Genomic DNA, 13287 nt, shown 5'->3' with positions numbered 1-13287 from the left:
GCAACGGCACATTTAAATCTTACAAATATAGTTATTTGGCTTATATCGTGATGGATATCGTTATCGCCTGAAATGAAAAAAACATATTGTGATATGAAAAAATCTCATATCGCCCAGCTCTATGTTTATGTTATTTCTTATATTCATTATCTTTGTGTATTTACTCTCAGTTCTAAATTCCTCCCTAGTGTTCCTCCCTCCTCTTTCAAGTCTCTCGTATTAAATTAATTCATGTCTTTGTCTTCCTGATTTAATGATCACTTCCTGTTTTCTGAGTTTGCAGTCCCGATTCTTTGCTTTTAGTTTTACGTCGTTGGTCTCGTCGCTGTGATTTGGTTCACCTGTGTCTTTTTCTCTGTCTCCAGCTGTCTCTCCTCCCCTAATCACCCTTTTGTGTGCATATAGTTGCTGTCTTCCCCTTTGCCTTTGTCACAGTGTCTGTTCACCTTCCCCTTGTGTTGCATAGCTCCAGTGCTCCTGGTTGCTAGCGCTTTTCCTTAGTCTAGGTTTCTGTTAGTTGATGTTTTTTAGTTACCCTTGTTAGTTTTTGTTTAATCTGGGTTCCCCTCTTCACTAAATATGACATTCTTTTGATTGGGTGGGCAAGATGCACATCCAGGTGGCCTGAGTCTCCTCCATCCATGGTTACCACTATGCCAGGCTAAGTGTGAATAACCAAACAAATGGTACCAATGAGAGTTTTGTGAAGGTCGTGATAAGCAGGTACCCGATCGGTCTGTTGACTATGTGCACAGGCAGTCCGGTTGTGATTGATGAATGTGGCTTCTCGTGAAATACGGCAGAACTTATTGGCTCATTAATGTCAGATCTGCAGTCAGTTTCCCGTGCTACAATACTGGGATTTAAAGAGTTATCAGAATGGTTCCAGATCAGTTCCATTTTCCAGCTTTTTGATCCAACTGAAACAAATAGGATCATAAATAGGGAATAGGCAATAAATAATTTATAGATACATTTGTGCCAGTTAAACAACATCTCCTACAAGCATGCAGGTACATGTGTATATATACTCTGTCCTCTTCATCGTGTTTGTTTTGTACAAATACGCCCGTGTACCTATTTGAGTTTAGGAGAGCTGCCACTGTGCAGGTCATTCATCAAGCAGAGCTTAGCCTGTAAACATTCAATAATGTACTTTACTGAGCCCTGATCTTACAAAGCTCCAGCCAGCATAGAAAACTGTCTATTTTCCACAACCGGCTACACGATGGGCTGAAATATTGATTGCACTTACGTCTCCTCATAAATCCCGTTAACAAGAACGCTTCATCTATCACAGCTGCTGGATGGAGAACCTTGTGTGTTCAGGAGAAAAAAAACATGAATATTGCATGTGAATCTCAGCCATAAATTCTGAATGCAACATATTTCATACTGCCGATGAGATACTGAGGCCATAACAGGCTTAGTTAGTTAGTGCATATAAGGTAATGAAACTTCTCAGCTTGGCTCAGGGGTTCACTCCCGTTCGGATCAGCACCTCGTGTCTTCCCAGGTTAAGCAGGTGTGAGTTATGGTGCGCGTTCACCATCAGGAGAGTTTAGCTTCCTCAGGTGTCATTGTTCTGGCCTGCTGATTTACAGCACATGCCTCAACTGTTTCCCCTGAACTAAGAGAGTCCTGACCCAGGGCTTTTAAGCCAATCATGTAGTGGAGCGATCCAGGTCAGGCTGGGCAATGTGGTCCAGAGGGAGTCTAATAAAACATGTCAGGGAGCGGAGAGGCCCCAGTCCATAGGGGGGACTCAATCTGTCATGGCCCGTCAGCACAGCCTTAAAGCACAGCGATGGCTGTGTTGCTAACAGTAATGAAGTTACCTGAGTTTATTACTGGGCAGGCCAGAACTGCTACTGCCTGGATAATACTGGATGAAGTCTGTCTCATGAAGGTGGCTGTAGGTGGCTGACTGTGCACTGCAGGTCACATGAATGGACTGGTACTAACATTGTGCTTTCCTGCTCCATTTGAGCACTCAAAGTACTTTCTTACTACAACCCTCATTCACACAACCATCCTTCTGGTTGAAGTTCTTGCAACCTATGTAACACACGCAGCCCGACGGATGCATCGGGGTAACACAGGGTTCAGTATCTTTCCTAATGATACTTGGACATGTAGACTACAGAAGCACCAACTTTCCAATGTTTGTATTTATCAACCACTTTGCATGCAATCATAATCATCCCCTCGCCCCCAACCGGTCACAGCAGATGGCTGCCTCTCCCTGGGCCATGCTTTGCCAGAGATTTCCTTCTTGAAGGCAAAAAGGGACTTCTCCCCTCCATCGCCAAGTGCTCCCTCATAGGGGGTCGTTTAATTGTTGTGGTTTTCTCTGTATAGTTGCAGGGTATTTACCTTAAAATATAAAGCACTCTATCTTCTGAGCCACAGCCCCACACCAGACCGAATAACAGCGCATAACAACATATTCAATTTTTATGTGATTTTAGCAATTTCTTTTCTTTTTTTGTTTATCTAACGTCGTAAATTATGGTTTTTGAAACTTTTTAAACAGGTTGGAGTTAGCTGACCCATTTAAAAAGTTTCAAAAACTTTATAAATGGGCATTTGGGTTTAGTCCAAAAAGTCACAGCAAGCAATGAGAGAATTTGTACAGTTTGTCAGGGCAGTGAAGGGTACAAACAGTATGAACACAATCAGTTACAGACATCAGGTAGCTTGCACAAGAGCTTTCCTGTTTGAAAAGTACAGAGAGACTTCAGGAAACCAAATCCTCAAACGTAATTCTTCATTTTTTTAATTGTATAAACACAGAGTGACCGTCTGCTGTCCAGAAAAATTAAAAATGAATTTCAGAGACTTAGTGAGATGTTAGTACATTTAAAGCTTTAATCACAGTTACAGGTAGCGGTGGGGAATAACACATAATTGGTCTTTTCTGCGTTTAATGGATCCGTGTGCTACACTGTGTGATTTATACACCAGTGCTGAGGAAATGCAAAGCAGAGACTCAGACAGCTTTTTCCAGGACACTGCATCACATGTAAGCCTCCACAAATGGACAGGTAGTGTTTTTACTCCAGCTGCTCTCATCTGCCAAAACAAACCAAGACTCTACACTGCAGGTTTAGAGGAACAGAAACAAGAGGCCAGCTAGTTCAGTTTAAGTGTTTCTGTTGAAAACTCCTTTTTAAAACTCTTTATAACATCTCAGACTATCTGCTAAAATCTGCCAGTGTGTGTTTTACCCTCTCCTCCCTGGTCACAGTAAACTTATTGTTCAGTTACATGTAGCCTGCACTGTGCACGCTACGCTTGACTTGTTTGCACTGTGTCAGGTGAACGGAAACGTTTTTTTAGCACGTCTGATAAGACACGTATGCAAACAGCAGACCACCTGTGAACTGTGACTGGATTTCATGTTACCAGCTCTAAACACCATCTCTCTCCACACATGGAAGAGGTTATCTCTTTATTAAGTAAAATTTAGTATTATTTGCGTGATTACCCATGATTCTGCATGCTACCGCTGGTATCACCTGACTTTCTTTTTATGCTGTGTTTGGGAATAAAGCTAGCAGTGGACATCCCAGTAAATTCACCCCGAGATCAAACCCTGCAATGCTCAGAGAAACTGCAAAAAAACAGAAAGAGCTTCATCTCAGACTCTACAGGCCTCAGTTAGCATGTTAAATGATAAAGTTCATGACATAATAATTAGAAAACAACTGAACAAATCTGACTTGTTCAGAAAGGTTTTCATTACAAAGCTCTTCTCTCAAAAAAGAACATGACAGGATGACTTAGACTCGCATAGCTGGATATGAACACAAGACCAAAGTGGAGATGTTTTGACCACAATGCACGGCATCACATATTGAAAACACCATACCAGCACTAACAGCTCATGAAAAGCCCGTCGGTGAGGGGGTGGTGATTTGGACCTGTTTTAGGCTCCTTGCAGTCATTGAATCGACCATGAACCAAACAGCACAATGAGTCTGAATGACTGGAAAAGAAGAGAACCAATTTGTTGCAACGGCCCAGTCAGACCTCACCCTGATCTAAAGGCCATGTTGGGACCTTAAGAGAGCTGTGCACAAATGAACGCCCTCAAACCTAAATGGACTGAAGCACGTTGTGTAAAGATTGCAGCAATTTCTGTTGTTTTCTTTTTTTTAATCTGATATCATTATGTTTATATATTATATTTGGCAAATTAAAGGAATTGCACATGCCAGGTTTTTTCCTGCATTTTTTTTGCTCTTACTAAACTTTGGTATAGTTTTGTATTTGCTTAAAGTGGGGGAGAAAGTTGTTTTCCTATTTTAGCACAGCTGATAGCGAGCAAGCTCAGACTTTGCACCTCTCCTACCACTACACTGCTGTCCACTATGTTTTCAGCATACTGAGGAATGCTAGCTCGGGTCACTCGATGTGAGATCTTCCCCTCTGGCTATAAAGCCCACTTTATACTGCTGCACATCTGTGCCCCCGCTCGTGGAAATATCACATTTGGCTGTTTGTGACTTGTGTGCTCTTGCTGGCGTGTGGGACACATGCACAGCTCACTTACACCCTTTTACCCGTGGATGCCAGGCCAGGCTTCTCTAATACATGCTAATGCATTCGGGGTGGAACATGTGCTGTATTTCCTAAGGTTTAATCCAAGCTAATGTTTAAAACATTTGACCTTCATGTGTTGATATCACTGCACAGCCAAATGAGTTCATTCCGGCTTCAGTCACTGCGACTGCTTCAGCGACCTCGCGTAGCATACTTGCGAGGGATTACATCGATGATCTGTGATAAAGTGCTCGACTGTTTTCCACACGCTGCTCTCATGGCCACAAGGGCATTAGAGATGGACAGAGACACAGAGAGCGCAAGAGAGAATGAGGGAGGGAGACGGAAATAGCAAGCGAGTTAAAAGGACACAAAGAGGGACAGAGAGATACTGAGAGCGAGAAACACAGGAAGACAGAAGGAGGGAGGAATGAGCAGAAGCAACGGACTGCGAGCATGAGAGGGAGAGGGAGCGAAAGAGGGGAACAAAGAGCATATTGTCAGTGCTGGGCGCTAATCGTCTCCTCTTAGGCTGCCAGAGACAACAGGTGAGAGCAGTTTGACTCCCTGCAGGCTCCATGAGGCCTTCATGGCTCTGTGTGTGTGTGTGTGTGTGTGTGTGTGTGTGTGTGTGCCGTGGCCAGGGGACCACGGGAGAACTCACTCAATGCCAACTCAAACGGCAAATGAGGGCCGCACCATCAAAGTGTTCTTTTCAGACATGCCAGGGCCTCGGCCGTTTGTGTTTGTGTGTACGGGCGAGTATGCACATTGTGCGAGCGTCCCCATTTGCATCATGTGCAGTATCTCCTCCCACCAGCTGTAATAATTGTATATGTGTTCAAAGCAACAACGGAAAAGGACATTGCACCGGCTGGAAAAAAATATATATATGAGAGAGGAGCGCCTTTGATGTTTACAAGAGTGCGTGGGCTTATTATGTGTTAACAATCTGACAAAGCATGCGACCCAGAGCAGCTGTTTGAAAAAGTCTCACCTTCAGGAGGATGGAAGTGACTGCAGAATATCAAGCAGGAGTGATTAAGCAAGGAGAGCAGCTGTAAGTGATGCGGGTTTAAAAGCAAATTTCTCAGGAAGGGGAGAGCTCATGTTAGTGTTGCATTTCAGTGAAGTGACTAGCAGACCTCGCCGCGTAGATGCTTCTCGGAGGTGAAAATTTGAAGGTGAGTATTTTTTCGGAGTTCATGTGTATCAGGACTGGACCTGGAGTTAAATCACATGAAGAGGAACAGATCACAGGGGAGGGGGGACACTGATGTAGAAGTCTCAAAAATGTTCATTTTGTCACAAAATTGTTTTCCTTTCTCCTCCAAAAGTCGAGTTTTTAGGTTAGTTTTAGTTTACTATAATAACCTTGGTATGGACTTTGTGACAGTAGGAAGGAAAAACTCGCTTTTAGCAGGAAGAAAAGTCTGGCAGAACCAGGCTCACGCCCACACATGTGGCCCACACATGGGCCAGCACAAGGCCAGTTGCAGACACACTGGTGGTCCTGTGCTGGCCCATGTGTGGATTACCTCTGGCAAACCTGATCTGGGCCACCAAAGGGCCGTCATTCTTTGCGGTATGTGGGCCTCGTGTAAGTTGCGTGCAGCCACGGGCCAGTTGCAGACACACTGCTGGCCCGGTGCTGGCACAGATGTCAGCCTAATGTGTACCTTAGTGAAGCCATGTAATAACAACATGTTAGCACAAAAGAAACATGACAAAACTCTGTTCAGACAGTGAACGGACTGATTCTTATATAGCACTTTTCTACTCTCCCAGATTACTCAAAGTGGTCCATACAACATGACACATTCACCGAATCACACACTTTCTCTAAAATGAGAACTTCCTAACTACATTCATACACATCAAAACAGTTGACATGCAGACTGGAGGAGCCAGGGATCGAACCACCAACCTTTCAATCAGTAGATGACCCACGCTACCTCCTGAGCTACAGCCACCAGGTGGTAACCATAAGTAAACCGTCACTAGGTTTTGGATAAAGTGTACACTCACAAACCTGTCAAACCTGCATTTGAAACGTTGGCTACTACAGCAGTATAGTATTGTAACATGGCATTTGGGTCTTCTAACTAAAATAGGAAAATAAATAGCACCATTATTGCCAGACCTGGTTGACATACACCCCGCCATGACACTGGTCAGTCAGAAGTGCCAGATTGATGCTGGACCCGGACCAGACCTGTTTTCATTGAGCCTGGGCCACATACACCAAACTACAATCTGGCCAGATGTGGCATGCCATCACATAAACAGTGCCATCTACACCAGGCTTGGCCCATATCTGCTTGACACCAGGTCCGGGCCTGACCTGTCTGCTATGTGGGTAGGATTGGGTAATTGGGTAAACATATCCAATTTTGGGGGAAGTGATTGGGGTATTTTTCTACTTCAAACCATTAACTGAGTAAAAAAATGAACTTGTAAAGCACAAAAGCTGAAGAGTGTACAGACGTGCATCTCTCCTTTTCACTGTGTTGTACAGACGTTGAAAGATCTGGTAAGACCTGGTATTGTATGCGGACTGCAGACTTACATGAGTCATTAAAAAAAGTTGAAATAAACCAGAATTTTCCATTAAAATGAATAATTTCTGTGTCCTGAGAATTCACTGGTGTTGCGGCTGGTGTGATCTGTCTAGTTTGGCATACAACAGGTAAAACTCTGACTTCCAGAAAGCTTCAAAATGATGTAACATTTCTGAATGCTTATTTGGCCCTTTAGCCACAGCACTTTTGATAATGCAGTTATGGAAATATAAGCACAGTGACAAGTTCTGGCAATACACAGGCATCCGAGATGACGTCACTTGTTTCAGCCTCATTTTAAGCCCTTTGTGATAAAATCATTTGACTTCCAAATAGAAGAAAAACAGCCATCAGTACCATTTTAGGTGTACTAGCCATTGTGTTGGTCACTCTGAGAATGGAAAAGAGCTGCAGTGGAAAACAAAAAGCAGTGTAAGCTCTGTTGTGCAGGGCATGTAGCATTAACTATGCATGCAGGGATAAACAAATGTACCGGAGTCACAGCAGACCATGTCGGGAAACATCTGGGGGGAGTGTGTGCGTGTATTTATGCTGGCATATTTATGTGTGCGTGTGCATTTGTGTGTGTGTGTGTGTGTAAGCCGGCAGACCGCAACCTCCTGATCATCACAAGATAAAGCCCGGCCCTTTAATCCATCGAACATGCGAGTACAAAACGTCATTCACTGAAGATAAAAATAAGCACGATAAGGTTACAGTGTGGAGTTTTTAGATTTGAGGCGTGTCACCACTGAAAGCACTCTCAGCAGAAGTTGTGGTCGGCGTTAGTGAACCTGCAACTCGAGCTCAGTTTTCTTTTAAATGCCAAAAAGATTGCCGGCAAACAAGAAAGAGCCAAAAGTAGAACCTCCTAAATTAGCCCATCAGTCAAAACAAGTGGTAGTACCTCCGAGGACGCCAGCGTCCAGAGAGTGTTTAAAACTGGATGTTTCATGTGGGAACTAAGATCAATCTTTTTTTTATTATTATTTTTATCACACACAGTTTTCAGTTTTCAGGATAAATAAATATCTAGTTTTTCTGGTATTGTTGGACTGTAGTCTTTAATTTGTGGAAGACACCGCTACAATATAGTTGTAACATTTTGATCATTCCTGAATCCTGATTTATCTTTTTTTAACTAGTTCTTTTGCATGCAAACAGCTTCTTTTTTGTCAGTTTAAGGGGAATTTTTCCAAGAGTTGACTGATTTTAGCTACCCTAACAAAACACGGCTTCAATAAATCTGTACTAAAGGCTGCAAACTCCTTTGAGGTTGTCTGGTCTGTGAATGTCACACACACCTTCTGTGGGTCAGCAGTGTACTTTAGTACAGATATCCCCTTTTCTATTTGTAGCTAAAAAAAAAGTAAGGTGTGGTTTACAACTGCTCCGTCTGTCTCAACAAACATTAGGCTAAGAAACAAGGCTGGAATGAACTAAACAGTGTGGGCACAATGGCCTTATTCAGGCCTGCAAGTCTTGGTTAATTGATTGATTAGAGCATATAAAATACATGTGACTCTTCACATCACATTTTAAACTTAATGCATTTTTTTCAAAAATAGAAACTAGAACACAAACATATTATATTTGCATTTATTACAAATGTTACCAGCCAAGTTATCAGGTACAGCTGTGGTCACAACTGTGCCACTCTGGTCAGCTAAGAGCAGGAAACTGAAATACAGTTTTGCACAGGTCCTTTAGTACCAACATTTAAACACCACAGTCTACCTGAGCATATTGCTGCCCCTTCGATGCCTTTATCACCACAGTGTACCCACCTACTGATGGCTGCTTCCAGCAGGATAAAATGCACCGTGTCACAAAGCTTAAATCATCTCAAATGCTTTCTTGAACTTGACAATGAGTTCAGTGTACTTAAAAGGCCTTCACGGTCACCAGATCTCACTCCAACAGAGCACCTTCAAGATGTGGCGCAACGGGAAATTCTCATTATGGATGTGGAGCCGACAAATCTGCAGCAACTGTTTGACGCTGTCATGTCAACGTGGACCAAAAACTCTGAGGAAAGTTTCCAGCACCTTGTTGGATCAGTGCCATGAACAATTAAAGCATCTCTGAAGGCAAAAAGATGTCCAACCAAGTACTACCCTAATAACATGGCCACTGAACTATTTTTGTGCACCAAGATTGAATGTGTCTGAATACTTTCTAAAGCAACTGCCTAATGAGAAGGCATGAGGAAGTTAGGCCTCGTTCTCTGGCCTAACTTCTTGAGGCCAGAGAACAAGTTCTTGATGTAGATAAGCTCAAAGTGGACAATGCCCAGACCTCGCCTGCTCAGCGACATCTCCCCCACAGTCAGTACAAAGTGCATTCCTGTAAGAGTCTAAACATTTCGCCAAATATCCGAGTGTACCTCATCTTCTTTCTTTCCTGCTCGTGTGGAGTCACTGTGTGAGAAGTACCTGTGAGGAAATTCCACAGAGTTTGGTCATAATAGTATAGGAGCAGTTTAATTATCTTTTTTCCCCCCCCAGCTCTGTACTTTATATAAACAGACTTCATATTTCAACAGAATCCACACATCGGCCTCTTTCTTTGTTACAGTCGCAGTATCCATTAGCAGCATCAACACACCCCAGATGTCCAAGGACGGCCGCAGAGGAGTGAATTTAGCCACACACACACATGCCAAGTGATATTGACAGACTGGAAGAGGTAGATTAGAGAGTCTGGGAACACACACACACACACACACACACACACACACACACACACTTAAAGCAGAAAAAGACTTGGACTGAGTCCAGACTGCCTGTCGCGCCAACTGTCAGTCATATTACACTGCTAACAAAGAATGCAAGAAATACCAGCAAATTAAATCAAACTGGATACACTCTTAGAAACTAACACCGCCTCACAGATTACATTTCTGGTTCTCTGTCACCATTACCCAACGCCGTGATGACTTTTGTACCTGCTCCTGAGCACACACACATACACACGAGCAGCATATCTGTCCACACAAACACAGATGCCAGCAGTCCCCCCACAGTCGGTGACCCCTGAGGCAGCACAGTGCACTGCAATTAAAGTACATTAACACATGCACCACAACTGTTTCTTTCCTTCACTGTTTAAGATGAGGAGTTGTAAAGTGTTTCCCCGATACAGTATTCTGTATCATTATATCCCTCTCCCTTCGTTTGATGTGCTGATCTTCAATCACCCTGCACTGGAGGGGTGAAGGAACATCAGAAAGCTTAACGCTCCGGCCAACTCCGGTTTCAGGATGCTATAACTTTTTGAACTTTAAGCTGTTTCCTTGGGATTTTCTACTTGTGGGAGAGAACTTTATTCCTAGTGACAGGTGACCGGAGAGATGTGGCAGACTGCTGATCAAGGAAATGGCTGAACTGTGAAAGTTAAGAAGCAGGATAACAGCTTAAAAATCTACTGAGGTCAACATTAAAAGTAAAGGATTTAAGATAGAAACAGCTAAGAGTGCTGTATGAAGTGGTGAAAAAATACACTGTTTACTAATTTGTTCACTTTAAATAGATGTAGATGCAGGTCCTCTTTGAGAGGACCCAGAAATAATGAAGGACACCTTTTGATTGTCAACAATCCTGAAACTAATCAATTTATGGAGAATATAATGTATTCAGTAGCCTAAACTAGGGGATTCCTGATGTGTCACTGATGTTGTTTTGTCCGGCCTTCCTCCCCTCACCCCCAGCTGGTCGCGGCAGATTGCTGCCCCTCTCTGAGCCTGGTTCTGCCTGAGAGTCCTTCCTGTTAAAAGGGAGTTTTTCATTCCCACTGTCGCCAGGTGCTTGCATGTACACTGAAAACAAAAGAACATGTTGGATTTACTTAATTCAACAGTGGAAATTTTTTGCACACAATTGTTTTGCTTTGGAAGAAACTTAAACAACTGAGTTAAATCCACACAACTTATTCATATTCAATAAAGCTGTGCATTTTGTGTTGATGAAATGTGATTGAAACATGTTTAAATGAAGTAAGTTGTCACTTTATTCCAACACTATTCAATAACTTTTACCCAAATACTACTTGGTCATGTAAATACTACATGTTGTCTTCATATTACATAATGTTCAACAAAGTCTAGATAACATGAAAAGTTAATGGATTCACAACAACTTCCACTGTATCCATCCTACTATCTTTATCCGGGTTGCAGAGGAGCTGGGGCATAACCCAGAAGTGATAGGGTAAGAGGCTGGGTACACCCTGGACAGGTCACCAGTCTCTCACAGAGAGACAACAACTATTTGCACTCACATTCACACTTATAGGTAATTTTGAATCGCCAACCTAAGTCAAATAACTGCATGACTTTTAACTGTGGGAGGAAACCAGATTACCCAGAGAGAACCCACTGCAAACTATCTAGATTGGGGATTTGAACGCACGCCCTTCTTGCTGTGAGGCAACAGTGTTAACCACCACGCCACCAAACTGTCAAACCAGGCTTAACAAAAGTATAGCTATGATTACAAGGCTTCATGCAGAATTTTCTTTATGTTTTTGTCCTTGACAGGTTAAACCACAATAAATAGCGATAATGCTGTGTGTGTGTGTGTGTGTGTGTGTGTGTGTGTGTGTGTGTGTGTGTGTGTGTGTAGTTGTCTGCCTCTTATAAACCCAGTGACTTTCCTTTTCCCCTTGTGAATTTCAGTCCAGCAACTAACCACTCTTACTAGATCCTATCGTGTCATCTTAACAAGAACAAATTAAGTTGTTGAATATTATGCAGATCCTGCATGATTTAATTACGTTCACCATAGAAACATGAAATAATTTGTTCAAATTACAAGTTATACTTTTGAAAATGAAACAACCGCCCAATTTCCTTTTTATGAGTGTAGGGAACTGTCTGATTGTTGAGCTTTGTTCTGTATTATTGTAGATTCTTTACATTATAAAGTGCCTTGAGGCAGCTGTTATTGTCAATTTGCATTATATGAATAAAATGAAATTAATTGTTGGCATTTATTTAAAAACAAAAACCTTTGTTGACAAATAGGCAGCCAATGGTAAATGGACTACTCTACCTGAGCACTCTTTACATTCACACAAGCAGGTTTTTGGTTTTTTTACTATACTTTACTGGAGCAGTCTGAGATCAAACCATCAACCTTACAATTAATAGATGACCTGCTCTACCTCCTGAGCTACAGCCATTAAAGAAAACCATTAAAACCACCTTTGGAACTCCTCCTGCCTTTATGCCACCACCACTATCATGGCAAAATGATGTTTGTTGGATAATTTCTGTGCTGTTGCAATGACACGAAGACTCAGTACATCCATCTGTTCCTCCGTCCGTCCATCCATCCATCAATCCATCAATCCACCTGGATGGGCTCGCAGAGGTAGTAGTGCAGAGAATCTCTGGACCAATATCCTCTTGATCCTCTAGTTCTTCTGGAGGGGACACATCAAGCCATTCAAGAGATGATCCTCTTTGTGTGTCCTGGGTCTGAACCACAAACACTGCTTGCTCTAATGTCTACGTATCGCCGATATGACAGAAGGTAAGGATGATTGCTGGATGATTTCTGTGCTGTAGCAATAACACAAAGACTCAATCTGTCCATCTTTCCATCCATTTATCTGCCGATATAACATTAGGTAAGACTTACATACTATACCGAAGCTTAGGATCCAGACACATCAATGAGTGAGTAAAGTCTTCTACATATGTGCTCCTGTAAGTAATTTTTATCCACTTCTAAGCCTTAAGTGGCCTTTTTTCCAATCACCTGACACTGATATGTTAACCCTTTGAGGTCAGAACCTTAACCCTAGCTCTATGTGTTGGGGAAAAGCAAAAAGAACTTTTGCGGACAATATTTAAATAGCATTTGATGACTCAGAATAATTATTTGTTTTGTCCTCTAGTTGACAAGATTTTGGAGTAATCACATGGGCTTGACAGGGTTGATGTCTTGGGGTAATTTTCGCTGCTTTCAATATAGCTGTGCAGTCATGGTTCAAGACACTTTCCCAAGACGTGAGTTTGGAAACCGGTGCCATCATTTGGTCTCACTGGCAGCTTTTTTTGTTTGTTGTTGGAACATGAGATTAAATCACATAAACAGATGATTCTTGCAGTAAAGGGACCAAACATGGTGCAGAGATAGGATGAAGGCTAAGACTGTTTATAAATGTGTGCGTG

Source organism: Pundamilia nyererei, unplaced genomic scaffold (genome assembly GCF_000239375.1).
Source record: "Pundamilia nyererei isolate P.nyererei 1_Seehausen unplaced genomic scaffold, PunNye1.0 scaffold00185, whole genome shotgun sequence".
Lineage (NCBI taxonomy): Eukaryota > Metazoa > Chordata > Actinopteri > Cichliformes > Cichlidae > Pundamilia > Pundamilia nyererei.
The sequence above is the reverse complement of the archived record's forward strand: the minus strand, read 5'-3'. Positions refer to the sequence as shown.